The 14,235-nt window shown below is 37.7% G+C and overlaps 1 long non-coding RNA gene across 2 annotated transcripts; it reads left to right on the forward strand.

Moving 5' to 3' along the window:
• Positions 1-823: 823 nt before the first annotated feature.
• LOC122968730 lies at positions 824-4,612 on the forward strand. Of its 2 annotated transcripts, XR_006398874.1 has the most exons (4): positions 824-863; positions 1,242-1,332; positions 2,733-2,843; positions 4,414-4,612. It is a non-coding gene; the product is annotated as an uncharacterized LOC122968730 (long non-coding RNA). The 2 variants fall into 2 exon arrangements; XR_006398875.1 differs by lacking the exon at positions 2,733-2,843.
• The last annotated feature ends 9,623 nt before the right edge of the window (positions 4,613-14,235 follow it).

Genomic DNA, 14,235 nt, shown 5'->3' on the forward strand with positions numbered 1-14,235 from the left:
AAGTTGATATGTTGAACCACATCCAGCAGTTACAGAGCAACATTATCATTCATGTGGAGTCGTGTTTTTGTCCACCTGGTGAATGTAAGTCCAATATTCACTCTCATTTAGCTCTGTTTCTTCATGATGGAGGACCAGAACAACATGCTAAGCATGCTAAGTAGGGATGTGCAGAGAGCCCAGTATTTGTATTTGTATCTGTATTTGTTGAGGCAGCAAAATTATTTGTATTTGTATTTGAATAAAAGTGCAAATTTGAACCAAATTTCCAGAAAATCGTTAAAAAAAAATTCAATTGTATGCTTGTTTCCATCCATTCCTGTTGTGTGAATATTAGCAGATAAACTAATTCTCCAGTCGGTGCTGTTAAACTAGGGACGTGCAGAGATCCCAGTATTTGTATTTGTATTCGAATAAACGTGGAAAGAGGCTTAAAAATCCTGTTTTTGTTTTTATTACGCTTTTAATTTTAGAAAATTAAAGTGTTACAATAAGTGTTCATGAATAAACTACCTTATGAAGGAGGTCCCCACATCGGGTCTTGAACTGGAGTCTCCCACATCATAGACGACTGCGCTGACTACTGAGCTAAAACTTTACTCATCACCTCATTGCAGGCAGACCCCTACCTATTTATACACCCATAACACAGAGACAGCACACCGTGTAACATGTAGAAGAACTTCAGAGGTGATTCTTGCTTTGCACTTTTCATTTATTGCCTATTTTTTACAACCTAACTTTGTGGAAAGGAGAAGGGGAACAACAGGTTATGGAGAGTTTCTTGGGACTTACCACTGATAGATGTAACAGCGGAGCAGAGGAGAGAGACTGAGATAACAATGTAACCGACCTGCAAACTGGTATTTGACATGTTGTTTTTTTCTTATATTTGCATGAAACAAATATTTGTATAAAACCCACTATTTGTGCTTTGCAGAGTCATGTGTTTGTATTCGGGCACATCCCTAATGCTAAGCTAGCCTAGCTTCCAGACAGCTCTGTACACAACACCCAGACATAGAACAATATCCATCTGAACATCTCTCTCTCTCTCAGACAGAAACAGAATAAGTGTATTTTCCAAATATATAACATGACACAGTTCACACACACATGGTTCAACTGCTTTTCTCTTGTCGTGCTCTTTGATGTGATTGTTTCTGGCTAAAGATTAAACTACACTCTCCATGGAAACATGTCACGTCTCTGCATCCTTTGAATGTCCTTGAATGTCTCAGGTTGGAGTCCGGCTTGATTTGGAGTCTGCTGTGAGCTTCAAATGACTGGACGTGATCCAGTCCAAACACAACGTCTCTATACGTCCCTCAGGTGAGCGTAAGTCCACCAGGATAAAGGGACAGTCTGTATAAATCAGACATTGCTGTGTAAGTGTGAATGAGTGTGAATGGAAAACACTACAAACACAATGTGCCCTTTTCAGCTTTTTCTCCACTTTAACTAGTTTGTTTAGGAAAATAAACTGTATATAATAATTCTTAACTGTAATTTCATAATTCATAGCGGTTAATGTTTCTATACTATTAGTATTTATATTTATCAATATAAGTCATTAATCTACAGACATGTTTTAAGATATAAACACTGCTTTGAATAATAACTTGTTTGATGTGTTTTTTCCACAAAAACAAGTTAAATTACCATATTAAAATTTCTCCTTCTCTTTCACTTTAAAATATGTGATTTAAAGTTATCTTAACGTTGCTATAGTTGATATTTTTATTACACCACAGTCTGATGTGTCAGTGTGTAATGTGTTTGGCTCGTAGTGATGAACCTACAGAAAATTATCAGTGACTCTGCAGCTCCTCTCGGCTTTATGGAGCTTTATAGTGAGTTTCAGCTCATTGTTTATCTGTCCGGCTGCAACTTTACTGTTCTGGTTCACTCTCAGCGTCTCATAGCGTCATTTTCAGAGATAAAGCTGTAAAAAGCTGCTGTACACTACCTGCTCAGCACCAAACGGCAAACAGACACAGTTAGCTGTAGACTAGCTGGTGAACATAGTGGAGCATTTAACAGCTAAAGAGCCAGATATTTCCCTCAGGAGTTGGTGGAGAACAAAAACAGAAGCTAAAAGAGAGTGAATATTGGACTTAGATTCACCAGGTGGACAGAAACATGACTCCACATGAATGATAATGTTGCTCCATAACTGCTGGATGTGGAAATAAGCAACTGTTTGCTAACAAGTTCAACATATCAACTTAAAAGCTGATAATATGTACTTACTGCAGATGTAAAGGGTTATAGTGAAACCTCTTTATTCATCACAACAGTAAACAATGATAGATTCAAACTCTAATGTCATATTGAGCAACACTTTCCACATTTCTGGCTTGTATTAATAAAGTCATGAAAACAAACTCGGACTCTGTGTAACAGGACATATCCTGCTGCAGAGCTCTCTCAGCTGAATCTTTGATATTGTACTTGGGGGCGAAGCATAGATCACGGCATTATCGCAGATAAGCACGGGACAGAAAATGAATACGCTGCCGGAAGAGAAATGAAAAAGGCAGAAAAAGGGCCATGAGAAAGATTTCATATCTTCCCTCTCCTGAGCCGGAGTGCACCCTGCTAGAAAAGAACTATATTTATTCTAAAATTAACACAATGATCTATTCAGAAACTCAATTTTAACTCAATTAAAGCTTCTCTCCCTGTCGGTCATGCCTTTGTTGCAGTAATTGTCAGTCTCTGCTTCTCAGACTGGAGTTCTTTGAACATGAATCGCGCTGGAGCTCAAACCTTCAGCAGAGCGAGGGGGAACATTTTAATTCAACCACACAAGGGGAAGAGAAACCATGACAGAGTAGCAGGTAGGAGTGGGTTTGAGTGCCTGCAGCGAGCGCTGCCAAACACACATACACACACATATATATTTATATATATATATATAACAGGGGAGAAGGAACACACACACACACACACACACACAGTTGCAGAGGAAAGCGAGACTATGCAAATCGTTGAGCTAATGAATTTCTGAATTCCTGCCTTGGCTCCTGTGATGGTAATGAGCTTATTTTGGCATGAGCTCATAGAAGAGAGAGGAAATGAACAAACTCATATGTACACACACACACACACACACACACACACACACACGGTGATCTAAGCCAAACACAATCTCCTGCTGACAGTAGCTCATCACACCTCCTCAATCTTCCTCTCTCCCTCGTTGTCTGTCGTCTTTTCTGCGCTGTGTCACCTGTGTAAACCTGTTAGCACGTGCACGCAAAAAAAAAAAAAAAAAAAAAACCCTGAACAAACGATGACAGCAGAGACATTTATCATTTATCAACCCAGTGTGCGCTCATTTCCACACACACAGACTGATCAGATTTATTCATTTCTTCTGGCTTCAGATTGAGTGCGTACATACATTTAGATCCAACAAACACCTGCTGGTACACAGGTGTCATCACAGGTATTTATTCCTAAATTACAGACACACAAACTCCAACATTTCATTCCTTTCAGAGTGAAATAAACATACATTAGGGCTTCATTATTCACATTATCAGTTAATCTGTTGATTAGTTTCTCAATTCATTGTTTACTCTTTCCATAAAATGTCAGAAAATAGTGAAAAATGCTTTTTAAAATGTCTTGCTTTGTCGCACCAACAGTCAAAAACACAAAGATGCTCAGTTTACTGTGATATAAACCAGAGAAAAGTGGCAATTTTTGCCTTATGACTTAAACAATTAATCAATTATCAAAAATATCATTTCAGCTCTGATCTACATCTTTGACCACCTGTGGTTTCATATAAGAGATGCAGAGGATTTGTTCGTCACATTTGATTGTAATCAACCTGCTTTAATAAAGAACTTACATGTTCCAGCACCATTGATGTTACAACCTAACTTTGTAGGAAGGAGAAGGGGAACAACAGGTTATGGAGAGTCCCTTCACGTGTGTCAATAGTTCAGCTTTATCTCTGGGGAACACCCCCGACTCCGGGAGTGACGTCCAAATTAGGAAATGTGCGTCATGTAGCAGGTGGATGTGACTCCCTTTATTGAGACCTGCTGATAAACGTCACAGCGGAGCAGAGGAGAGACACTGAGATTGATATGTTTGTATTTTTCTTCCCGAAAACAAATCATTTTTATAATATTTGTATGGAACAAATATTCGTAAAGAAAAAACCCCCACTATTTGTGCTTTTCCGAATAACGTATTTGTATTCGGGTGCACCCCTAGTTACAACAGCGACAACCTACAGCAGCAGGCCAACTGAGTATATTTACCATACAGACATGAGAGAGTATCAGTCCTCTCATCTAACTCTGAGCAATTGTTACATACTCCCCCCCCCCCTGCTGGATGGGATATGTATAACCTTATTATTGACCCTTTTGTTTGTGCTCTCTCTCCCAGCTGGCCCGGAGTGGATAATTGTGGGGAGAGCCTATAAAGAGGGAACAAAGGTCTTGGACTCTCTTTCTCATTTTCCCAGCCTGATCAGCAGCAGCAGCTTGTTTTTTTTATGTTTGTTCTGTTATGTTGCAGTTGCCTTTGTTAGTTTCTTGGTTTGGGTTGGTGAGTTTGTGGCTTTATTTCTGTTAGGTTTAGTTATGTGGATCCTACGTGCCCTTTGTGGGCTGGTCTGGGTGTCTCCTCTTCTTTTTGTTAATTTTGGCCGGCTCACCAGCTTTTAATTATGTCGGGCCTTCTGTTGGCGAGGTGTTTGTAGAGGGACGTAACAGCAATAAAGCAAATACACATATTTCCTAAAATGTATAACTATTCCTTTAGAGCTACTAGGAAATTCAAAGGGATGTGTTGACTGTATTTGGCATTCTGGGAATGTTTCATATGAGCAGACAGATGAAGATGAGATAACTTGTTTTTCATGGTGTAAAGGTGTAAGTTTGAGTTGTTTGTTTCATAGCTCCCGCAGGAGACATTTTTTCCATCAAATCACATCAGGTGTGTGCACGTTAAACCGGCTGACAGCGACGCTCAGAGAGGTGACGATAAACAGATGATAAACTGTTAAAACACAGGACGAGAGACATTATGGGGAGAGAGAGAGAGAGCGAGCAATCGATCGGCAGAAAATGAAAAACAGATTACAGACTGCCGCTCAGCAAAACACCTGTCAGAGTAAAACCCAGACGCTGCTGATTAATGATCATTTAAATTAAGTTTTATCGAACATAGAGATGGATTTGAAAATAAGAAGGTGAGTAGAAATACCAATAAATACATCATGATATCTGATGTCCCTGACAATCTGCAGCTGATGCTTCAGTTTGTCTTCTCGCTCGTTATTACAGCCTGTGTTTGGCCTTTTAAAGGAGCAACTCCTTCAATGCATCACATGTGTGTTTATTAATGAAGCTAACCATTATTTTCATTATTGATTAATCTGTTAATCATTTTCTTTATTAACTGATTAGTTGTTTGGCCCATAAAATGTCAGAAAATGGTGAAAAATGTTGATCAGTCTTTGAAAAAAACCTTAAGATTAAATTGAAAATGTCTTGTTTTGTCCACAACTCAAAGATATTCAGTTTACTGTCACAGAAGACTAAAGAAACCAGAAAATATTCACATTTAAGAAGCTGAAACCAGAGAATTTTTATCAGTTTCTCTCACAAAATTATTCAAATGGATTCATCTTTTATACAGTAGTTGGTGATTAATTTTCTTTCAATTGACAAATCAATTAAGTGACTAATCCTTACAGCTATACGTTACTGTAACTCTGATACAATGGAGGATAATGGTTAATCGTTGCATATAAAGAAGCCTGCTGATCAAAGGCAACAACCAAGAGAAAGACAAAGGAACTCAGTAATGGACTTTCATTTGTTGTATTTACGTCACTGACAAGTTATATTTGAAAACTCAACAGTAGATCTGCAACGAATAGTCGATAAATCAATTATTCAAGCAACAGAAAATTAATCGGCAACTATTCTGATTATCATCTTGTACCAACAAATGTGATTATTTTACATTTTTCTTGGTGATAGATGATAATAAACTGAATATATTTGGGTTTTGGACTGTTGTTTGGACAAAGTAAACATTTAAAGACGTAGCATTTGACTCTTTAAATTATAACAGGCATTTTTCTTTTTTTATGATCTCCTCATCCTTCACCATTTTCTTTTTTTTAAAATTAATTTTCAACAACATAATACATTACCAATACCTACAATTAAGACAAGACATACCAAAAACCACGACACAAGAGCAAACACAAATACAGAAAGAAAAAAAAACAAACAAACAAACAAAAATCAGCAGTATTCACAACCTGGTGCATTTATAAAATGCTGTTTGTATGTATTTATGTATGTATTTTTATAACGGGCATTTTTCACTAATTTATCACATTTTATAGACAATGATTCATTAATAATGGAAATAACTGTTAGTTGCAGCAAAACACGGTGTAGAAATTAATTTATTTCACTGCTGATAGAAAATGATTCCAAATGAAATCTGTTCTTAACACTGGTTTTGTGGCCCTGTGGATTATTTTTCTTTATGAGAAGACCTGTGTGAGTTTTTCTTCATGGTTTTCTGGACGACTGGGAGTGTTAAAGATGTGTGTTTATAATACAGGGACAAACAGGAGATGAGAGTCGGCACAGCGGGAACAGTTGAACCAATCTGGAGGTAATGGGCAGTGAATGTGTATGCACTTAATGAATATTGTCAGAACGCTTTATTTATTTCATATTGCTTTTTTTTTTTTTTTTCTTCTGCGGCTGGTAAAAACGTGTCACAAATGTGTAAAAGTGAAGCAAAGAGCAGACTGGTGTGTTGATGCTGCTGATGGTGAACATGTCTGCAGTCTGTCTATTCTCTGCTTTAATCAATATTTAATGTGATTCTGTGAAAAAATATTGTAAAGCCTATCAATTATGATGATTTTTTTGTTTATATTTTTAAAAATGTTTAATTTTTTTAGAATGTGTTTTACTGGGTAGATTACCAACCAAAATGTTGTGTAAGAATTATATATATTTACTTATAATTTTAAGGATTTCTGCTTTGAAACTAAATTATTGTCACAGAAAAGATATCTGTGCATCCACGACTGGGAGGAAACAACAAGGAAAATTCAAACCATGAAGAAAATTACATTTAAATTAAGAACAATTAAGAGAAAGAATTACATGAATGAAAATGGAAAAAGTGGTTTAATTATGAAAAACAAACATATGTGTCTGAACCAACCTGAGATATGATAACTTTATTTATTACATTATAAATTAATGTGTATCTTTTTTTTTTTGTATTATTATTGCAATTATATATATAGAGAAATTATAATGTATTAACAGGTATTTTATTTTCCTTTCTCATCCTAATAGTTGTGTGTTAAAAAACCCTAACCCTAACCCCTATCCAATTTTTGATCACCCCATAAAAGGTTATGAACTTGTTTATAATTTTATAAATGTTTCTTTTGTGTCTGTTTTTTAAGTTGTTGTTTTTTTTAAGGTGCAAAGCAACAGCTCAGTAACAGTTCAGTAAATCGTCACACAGATTTGAGTGTTAATGAAGAAGTTTCTTTCTCTGTAACTGGAGGTGTTGATTCGCTCCGTCTCAGGAGGTTTTCAGGAAGCTTGTAGGCTGTTTGTTCTTGGGAGTGTAAATGAGCACCGTTATTAACCTTTAACTTCACTGATGCAGTTGGTGTTAAAATGTCACTCTATCAGAGTGATAAGTCAGTCAATTAATATTATTTTCTTTCACTTTTTTTAAAAATGTGATTTCTTAATTGTGCATAGATGCACTTACAAGTAATCAAGAGTACTTTTCATTAAGATAACTTGTGCTAACGAGGTTCTTCATTCAGCATGGAGGAGTTCAACTCAACAAACAGGAAGTCCTCGCTCACTTCAGCATCATTTTGAGTTGAAGACAATTACTCATGATGCACAATATGTAGAAATAATAAAGTTACAAGATCAGCTTCAAAGGAAAACAGCTGATAACTGCTGCTCCATAAACATGTTTATTACTGATAAAACAGAACGGATGTAAGGGAGAAATAAAAACAACTATGAAAGAAAAACCTCAAACCTGCTTAGTTTGTGCTTTTATTCATTTTATTTATTCCTCCACAGGTAGTTTGATTAATCAACAGTTTTTAGATGATATGATATTATTAATAATACACTAAAGCTGTTTCCATTACAGCTGATGGTTCCTCTTACTGGGACACATTGAAGTGATTGGAACATCCTTGATGATGGCAGACTGTGACGATCAATCACAGGCTGGAGGACGGTGATGATGGGAGGAAGCAGAATTAGCAGAATGTAATGTCTATTTACATTTTCAATTTATGTGCAAAAACACTTGAATGGAGACAGAAAATTAAAAAAAAATAATCTTGGAATATTGCATAAACATTTTTACACTTGTCTGAGGTGTAACAGTAACTGTGGATAAAAATCAAATATAAACAGACTGAGTGAATAAATGATGACGTACATGAATCATGTGACTGAAGAGCTGAAAACATCAGATCTGTGTGGAGCGATGATGAGGAGACTGTAACCTTCCTCACATCAATACATGAAACTAACAGAAATGTCATATTTCCATCATGTTTTCCACCGTTTGAGCTTTGACTGTCGCTGTTTTAATGACATCATCTGGTTGTTTCTTCTTCTGCAACGGTTTAATGTAGGCGTGTGCCTGAATACAAATACATTACTCGGCAAAGCACAAATAGTGTTTTGTTTTTTTGTTTTTTTTTACGAATATTTGTTTCATACAAATATTTTATTTGAATTATTTGTATTTGGGAAGGGGAAAAAAAGTCACCAGCATCCACCTGAGCTACTGACACATGCAAAGTGCTCCCAAAGGACTCTCCATAACCTGTTGTTCCCCTTCTCCTTTCCACAAAGTTAGGTTGTAAAAAATAGGCAATAAATGAAAAGTGCAAAGCAAGAATCACCTCTGAAGTTCCTCCCTACATGTTACACGCTGTGCTGTCTCTGTGTTGTGGGTGTATAAATAGGTAGAGGTCTGTCTGCATGAGGTGATGAGTAAAGTTTTAGCTCAGTAGTCAGCACAGTCGTCTATGATCTGGGAGACTCCAGTTCGAGACCCGGTGTGGGGACCTCCTTCATAAGGTAGTTTATTCATGAACACTTATTGTAACACTTTAATTTTCTAAAATTAAAAGTGTCATGAAAACAAAAACAGGATTTTTAAGCCTCTTTCAAGTTTTATTTGAATACAAATACAAATACAAATAATTTTGCTGCCTCAACAAATACAGATACAAATACAAATACTGGACTCTCTGCACGTCCCTAGGTTAATGGCACCGACTGGAGAATTAGTTTATCTGCTGATATTCACACAACAGGAATGGATGGAAACAAACATTCATTTGAATTTTTTAACGGATCTCACACTTTATTTCTCTTTATTTGGCAAATTGAAACTTTGACCCAACAGTGGTAGAAGAAAAGTCACAGAGGATCATCAACATCATCCACTGGAGAGCACAAATGTCTGAACAAAATTTCATGGCAATCCATCCAACAGTTTCTTACCTCACAGATGAAGCAAAAATAGACGCCTAATACCAGATCAGAAGTGTTTTACAGTCACTGGTTTTACGAAAGTGAGAGCAGAAGCTCCGTCCTCTTAGACTTATTTACTGCCTTTGAACCTGCAGACTCTTTGTGCTAACCTGTAGATCTGTACTCTCATGTTTACCTCCTGCTTTGGTAACTGATCCCTTCATGATCCCATCACGCATCATGACAAAGCTTTCCTGTTTTTAAGATTATCCCGTCTTGCCTCCCTGGGAGTCTATAACGCCTTCATCTTTCTCTCTCTTTCTGAACATGAAAAGTTATCTGCAATGTTGTTTCTCCTCTGATGCTCTTCAGTTTTAGATTTGTTATATGTTTTATAGTGATACACAGTGAGTTAAACAACTTTTAGTCAAAGCAGCTGTCACAATATACCATTAAAACTGCTTTAACTTCTGGTTATTATCATTAACTCCCAACAGATCATCCAGATTGCTGCTTGTGTGCTGATATTTTGCAAAATGTAAAACAAAATGTGGTTTTAAAATAACGAACTATGTGGTTTGTGTATAAAAAAACTATAATTATTAGTGCTGTTTGTTGTCACTGTTGGAAAATTTTGCAGAGGAGACGCTACACTACCAGACACAAACAAAGATCTTAACGTCTAAAAGTGTTTATAACATTTGTAAATCAGATATTTTGGAGCCAGTTTATGTTTCTGCTTTTTAAATCAGTTATTCAAAGTGTCAAGAAATTGTGAAACTTCAAATTAAACTACATAATAAAATCTGAATTTGTGCAAAGATAATTTATCAACCTGTAGCAACTGTGGAGGCGATTTAGAGCCTCTTAATTTAAAGTAAAAAAGTGAAAAGTACACGCGAGTATCTTTGATGCCTGCAAATAATGATGTTTTATGGTGTGATAACGCTGTGGTTCAGGTCTGGTTATGTTTAGGGAAAGATGGTTTGGGTTAAAGTTGCCTCTTTCAAGTTAGGCAACCTTCATTGTCATGGCAACAGTAAACACCATGACAATCGTATTTAAAAAAAGCTGTCTCGACTCACGATTAGAAACTGGGAGTGAACAGTGGTCTCCTGCAGCTAAGTCCACTCTTTGTCATCTATCTATCGATCCATCCACCAACCTGCCGCCTCCTAATGAGGAAATCTGTCACCTTAAATACGTCAACTGAGCTGCATCATTTCTCCGGGTCATAATTACTATCATGGCGTCCGTCATACAGGCTAGGGATGTGCAGACATCCCAGTATTTGTATTTGTATCTGTATTTGTTGAGGCAGCAAAATTATTTGTATCTGTATTTGTATTCGAATAAAAGTGGAAAGAGGCTTATGACACTTTTAATTTTATAAAAAGTGTTACAATAAGTGTTTGTGAATAAACTACCTTATGAAGGAAGTCCACACATCAGGTCTTGAACTGGAGTCTCCCAGATCGTAGACGACTGCGCTGACTACTGAGATAAAACTTTACTCATCGACTTATTGCAGACAGACCTCTACCTATTTATACACTCATAACACAGTGACAGCACAGCGTTTGACATGTAGAAGAACTTCAAAGGTGATTCTTGCTTTGCACTTTTCATTTATTGCCTTTTTTTTTTTAACAACCTAACTTTGTGGAAAGGAGAAGGTGAACAACAGGTTATGGAGAGTCCCTTGGGACTTACCCCTGATAGATGTAACAGCGGAGCAGAGGAGAGAGACTGAGACGATGATGTAACCGACCTGCAAACTGGTATTTGACAGGTTTTTTTTTTTTTCTTCCCAAAAACAAATATTTTTAAAAATATTTGTATGAAACAAATATTAGTATAAAACCCACTATTTGTCCTTTGCCGAATAACCTATTTGTATTCGGGCACACCCCTAATACAGGCATTCACTTTTCACGCCCAAGCGAGGCAAACGTGACACTGACAGGGTATCCTCCCGTGGATCTGCCGGTCAGTCCTCAAAAACATTTGTGATGTTGCGCTCGATTGATGACACGAAAAATGACAAAATATTTGCGTGAACTGTCGTAGCGATCCACCTCTCGCACTTCAATGAGGAAAGAAACAACTTCTGAATACAGTATTGTCAGACTCACTCACACTGGATACAGACACACAAGCTGCTGCAGAGGAGCGAGCCCAGAAGAGTCTTTCATCTCTTTAACACCAGCCTCCAGGAGTTGTTGTGATTGGTCTATGTGTGGTTTTAACTCTTACAGACAACGGCAGGATCTGCTTCAGCATGAACAGATGTTTCTCTTTCACACAGGAAGAAACTGTTCACACGCACAAACATGGTTTCTATGACTGTCACTGAGCATTTTTAACCCTTTCAAAAGTTCACACGAGCATTTGGATGTTAATTGTCTGATGTCTTTTTCAGAAAGCTTTTGTTTTTTCAGCTTTAATTTCCTGTTTTAACAATGTCACAACCTCACATGCCTTCATCCAATCATATAATGTTGTTAAGACATGATATAAATGTTCTCTCTCCTATAGCACAGGGTTCAGTTACAGTATGTACAATAAGGAAGAACCTTGAATCATGAAACCTTCATGCCAAGTCATTGAAGTTTATTTACAAAGTACTACTCTTTCTTATCTACCTTTGTAAACCTCATACAAAGCTAATTGAGAAATAAAATAGATATAGAAGTGTCATATGTGGTATGTATGTGTATATATACACACTGTGATAGCGTGTGTGTGTGTGTGTGTGTGTGTGTATACAGTATGAACACACACATGCACATCTTAACATGCCGTTAAAGAGAGAAAAAAAAAAGAGAATACAGTGCACATCTGAAATGCCTGCACAAGTGGGATAGAAGTGCCTATTATGAGCCATTATAGACAATTTGAAGTCATTATGAGCACTCCACACTGTAAATGGGTATCATTGTGTGAAACGCTGCAGCATCTTACAGACCTGTCCAACTGTCAGAAATAAGTAGAGAAGAAGAAGAGGCGAGGAGGCGAGTGGCAGAGAGCAGTGATGAAGGAGGAGGAGAGAGAAAGAGAGAGAGACGACAGCGAGGGCCGAGTTATAATGGTGGACAACAAAGAGAGAGAGAGAGAGAGAGAGAAATGACCAAAAAGTTGAAAGAAAGAAAAGAGCGAGTGAGAGTTAAAAGCTCAAACTATCGTCAATAGTCGCCAAGGCTGCGTTATTGTCTAACTGATCGATCTGAGATAAGAGTCGGGCTCAGATCAGTCTCACTCACTCACTCAAGGCCAAACAGAAAAACAACTGCAGCAGCAGCAGCACACACATGAGAAATAGACGCATCGTTTGTAAAGATTCCTCATGTTTCTGGAAGGATTTAATGTTTTCCGAGTGCAGACAAACACAAGAGGAATGATTACAGCGAGGAAACGGTTCACATGGACACCTGACTGATGTTTTAAGTGTCACAAACCGGTTCAATGAGTGTGACAAAGACGGGAAGCAAGTCAGGTTCAGGTGTCAGTTATTTGTTTTATTTGAAACTAAAATAAGTATATACAAAAGGTATGAGGTGGTGTGTAGAGTAACTGCATCAGTTGTGTGTGTAGAGTGTGGATGAGTGAGATGTGTAAATGCTTCTGTTGAATGCAAAAGAAAAATATAGCAAAACAGGAGGCCGATCCAGGTGTCCCGACCCTCCCTGACTGCCAGCTCCCGCATGAAGTGGCCAGGTAAACCACTACGGGCAGAAAAGGGAGGGGTCGTAACGTAAGACACACTTGAAAAACTGTGAACCTTTCCTTTAATGTCGATATTAATGAGTATTAATAATGACTCCTAATAAACTGGAATCATACTTTAAGGGGTAAGACCTCTAACATGCTCCACGCAGATGTCAACAGCTGGACCAGCCGGCACAAACACACAACCTTTGTGAACTCGTGACACCAGTAGTGAACAAACATGGTGTCTGTGGAGGGATGTGTAGTGAAAGAAAAGCACCAAGTTCACCAAGCGTGCGTGTAAACCATAAACTGTATAAAAAATATAGACGTAGTTGCCGTGACGTCACTCGTTGGTTTCTGAAGAGCGGTTTTGAAAGTGAGCCGCTCCGGCCGTCGCCATCTTGGCAGTGCGTGACGTTGCCTAACTCCCATCCAATCAAAAATGGGCAAAGAGGCGGGCCGAATGGCTGAAACAAGCCACCTAGTGGCTGGCGGACCTGTCACTGAAAGCAGCCATGTCCTTCATTATGCAGAACTTTACTGCTTAATAAAATTTAAACGGGTGAGTTATAAAATAATTTACCCCCCGTACAGTTGTCATGAAAGAGGAAATTATCTTTAGAGACCAAAACCGTTTTTGTACCACGCTGTAAACATTAGGACTGTGCCCGAATACAAATACGTTATTCGGCAAAGCACAAATAGTGGGTTTTTATATTTATTTGTTTCATACAAATATTTCAAAAATTATTTGTTTTCAGGAAGAAAAATAAACCATGTCAAACACCAGAGAGCAGGTCGGTTACATCGCTATCTCAGTGTCTCTCCTCTGCTCCGCTGTGACGTCTATCAGCAGGTCTCAGTGAGGGGAGTCACATCCACCTGCTACATGACGCACATTTCCTAATTTGGACATCACTCCCGGAGTTGGGAGTGTTCCCCAGAGATAAAGCTGAACTACTGACACACGCTTCAT

This window comes from Thunnus albacares, chromosome 18 (genome assembly GCF_914725855.1).
Source record: "Thunnus albacares chromosome 18, fThuAlb1.1, whole genome shotgun sequence".
NCBI lineage: Eukaryota > Metazoa > Chordata > Actinopteri > Scombriformes > Scombridae > Thunnus > Thunnus albacares.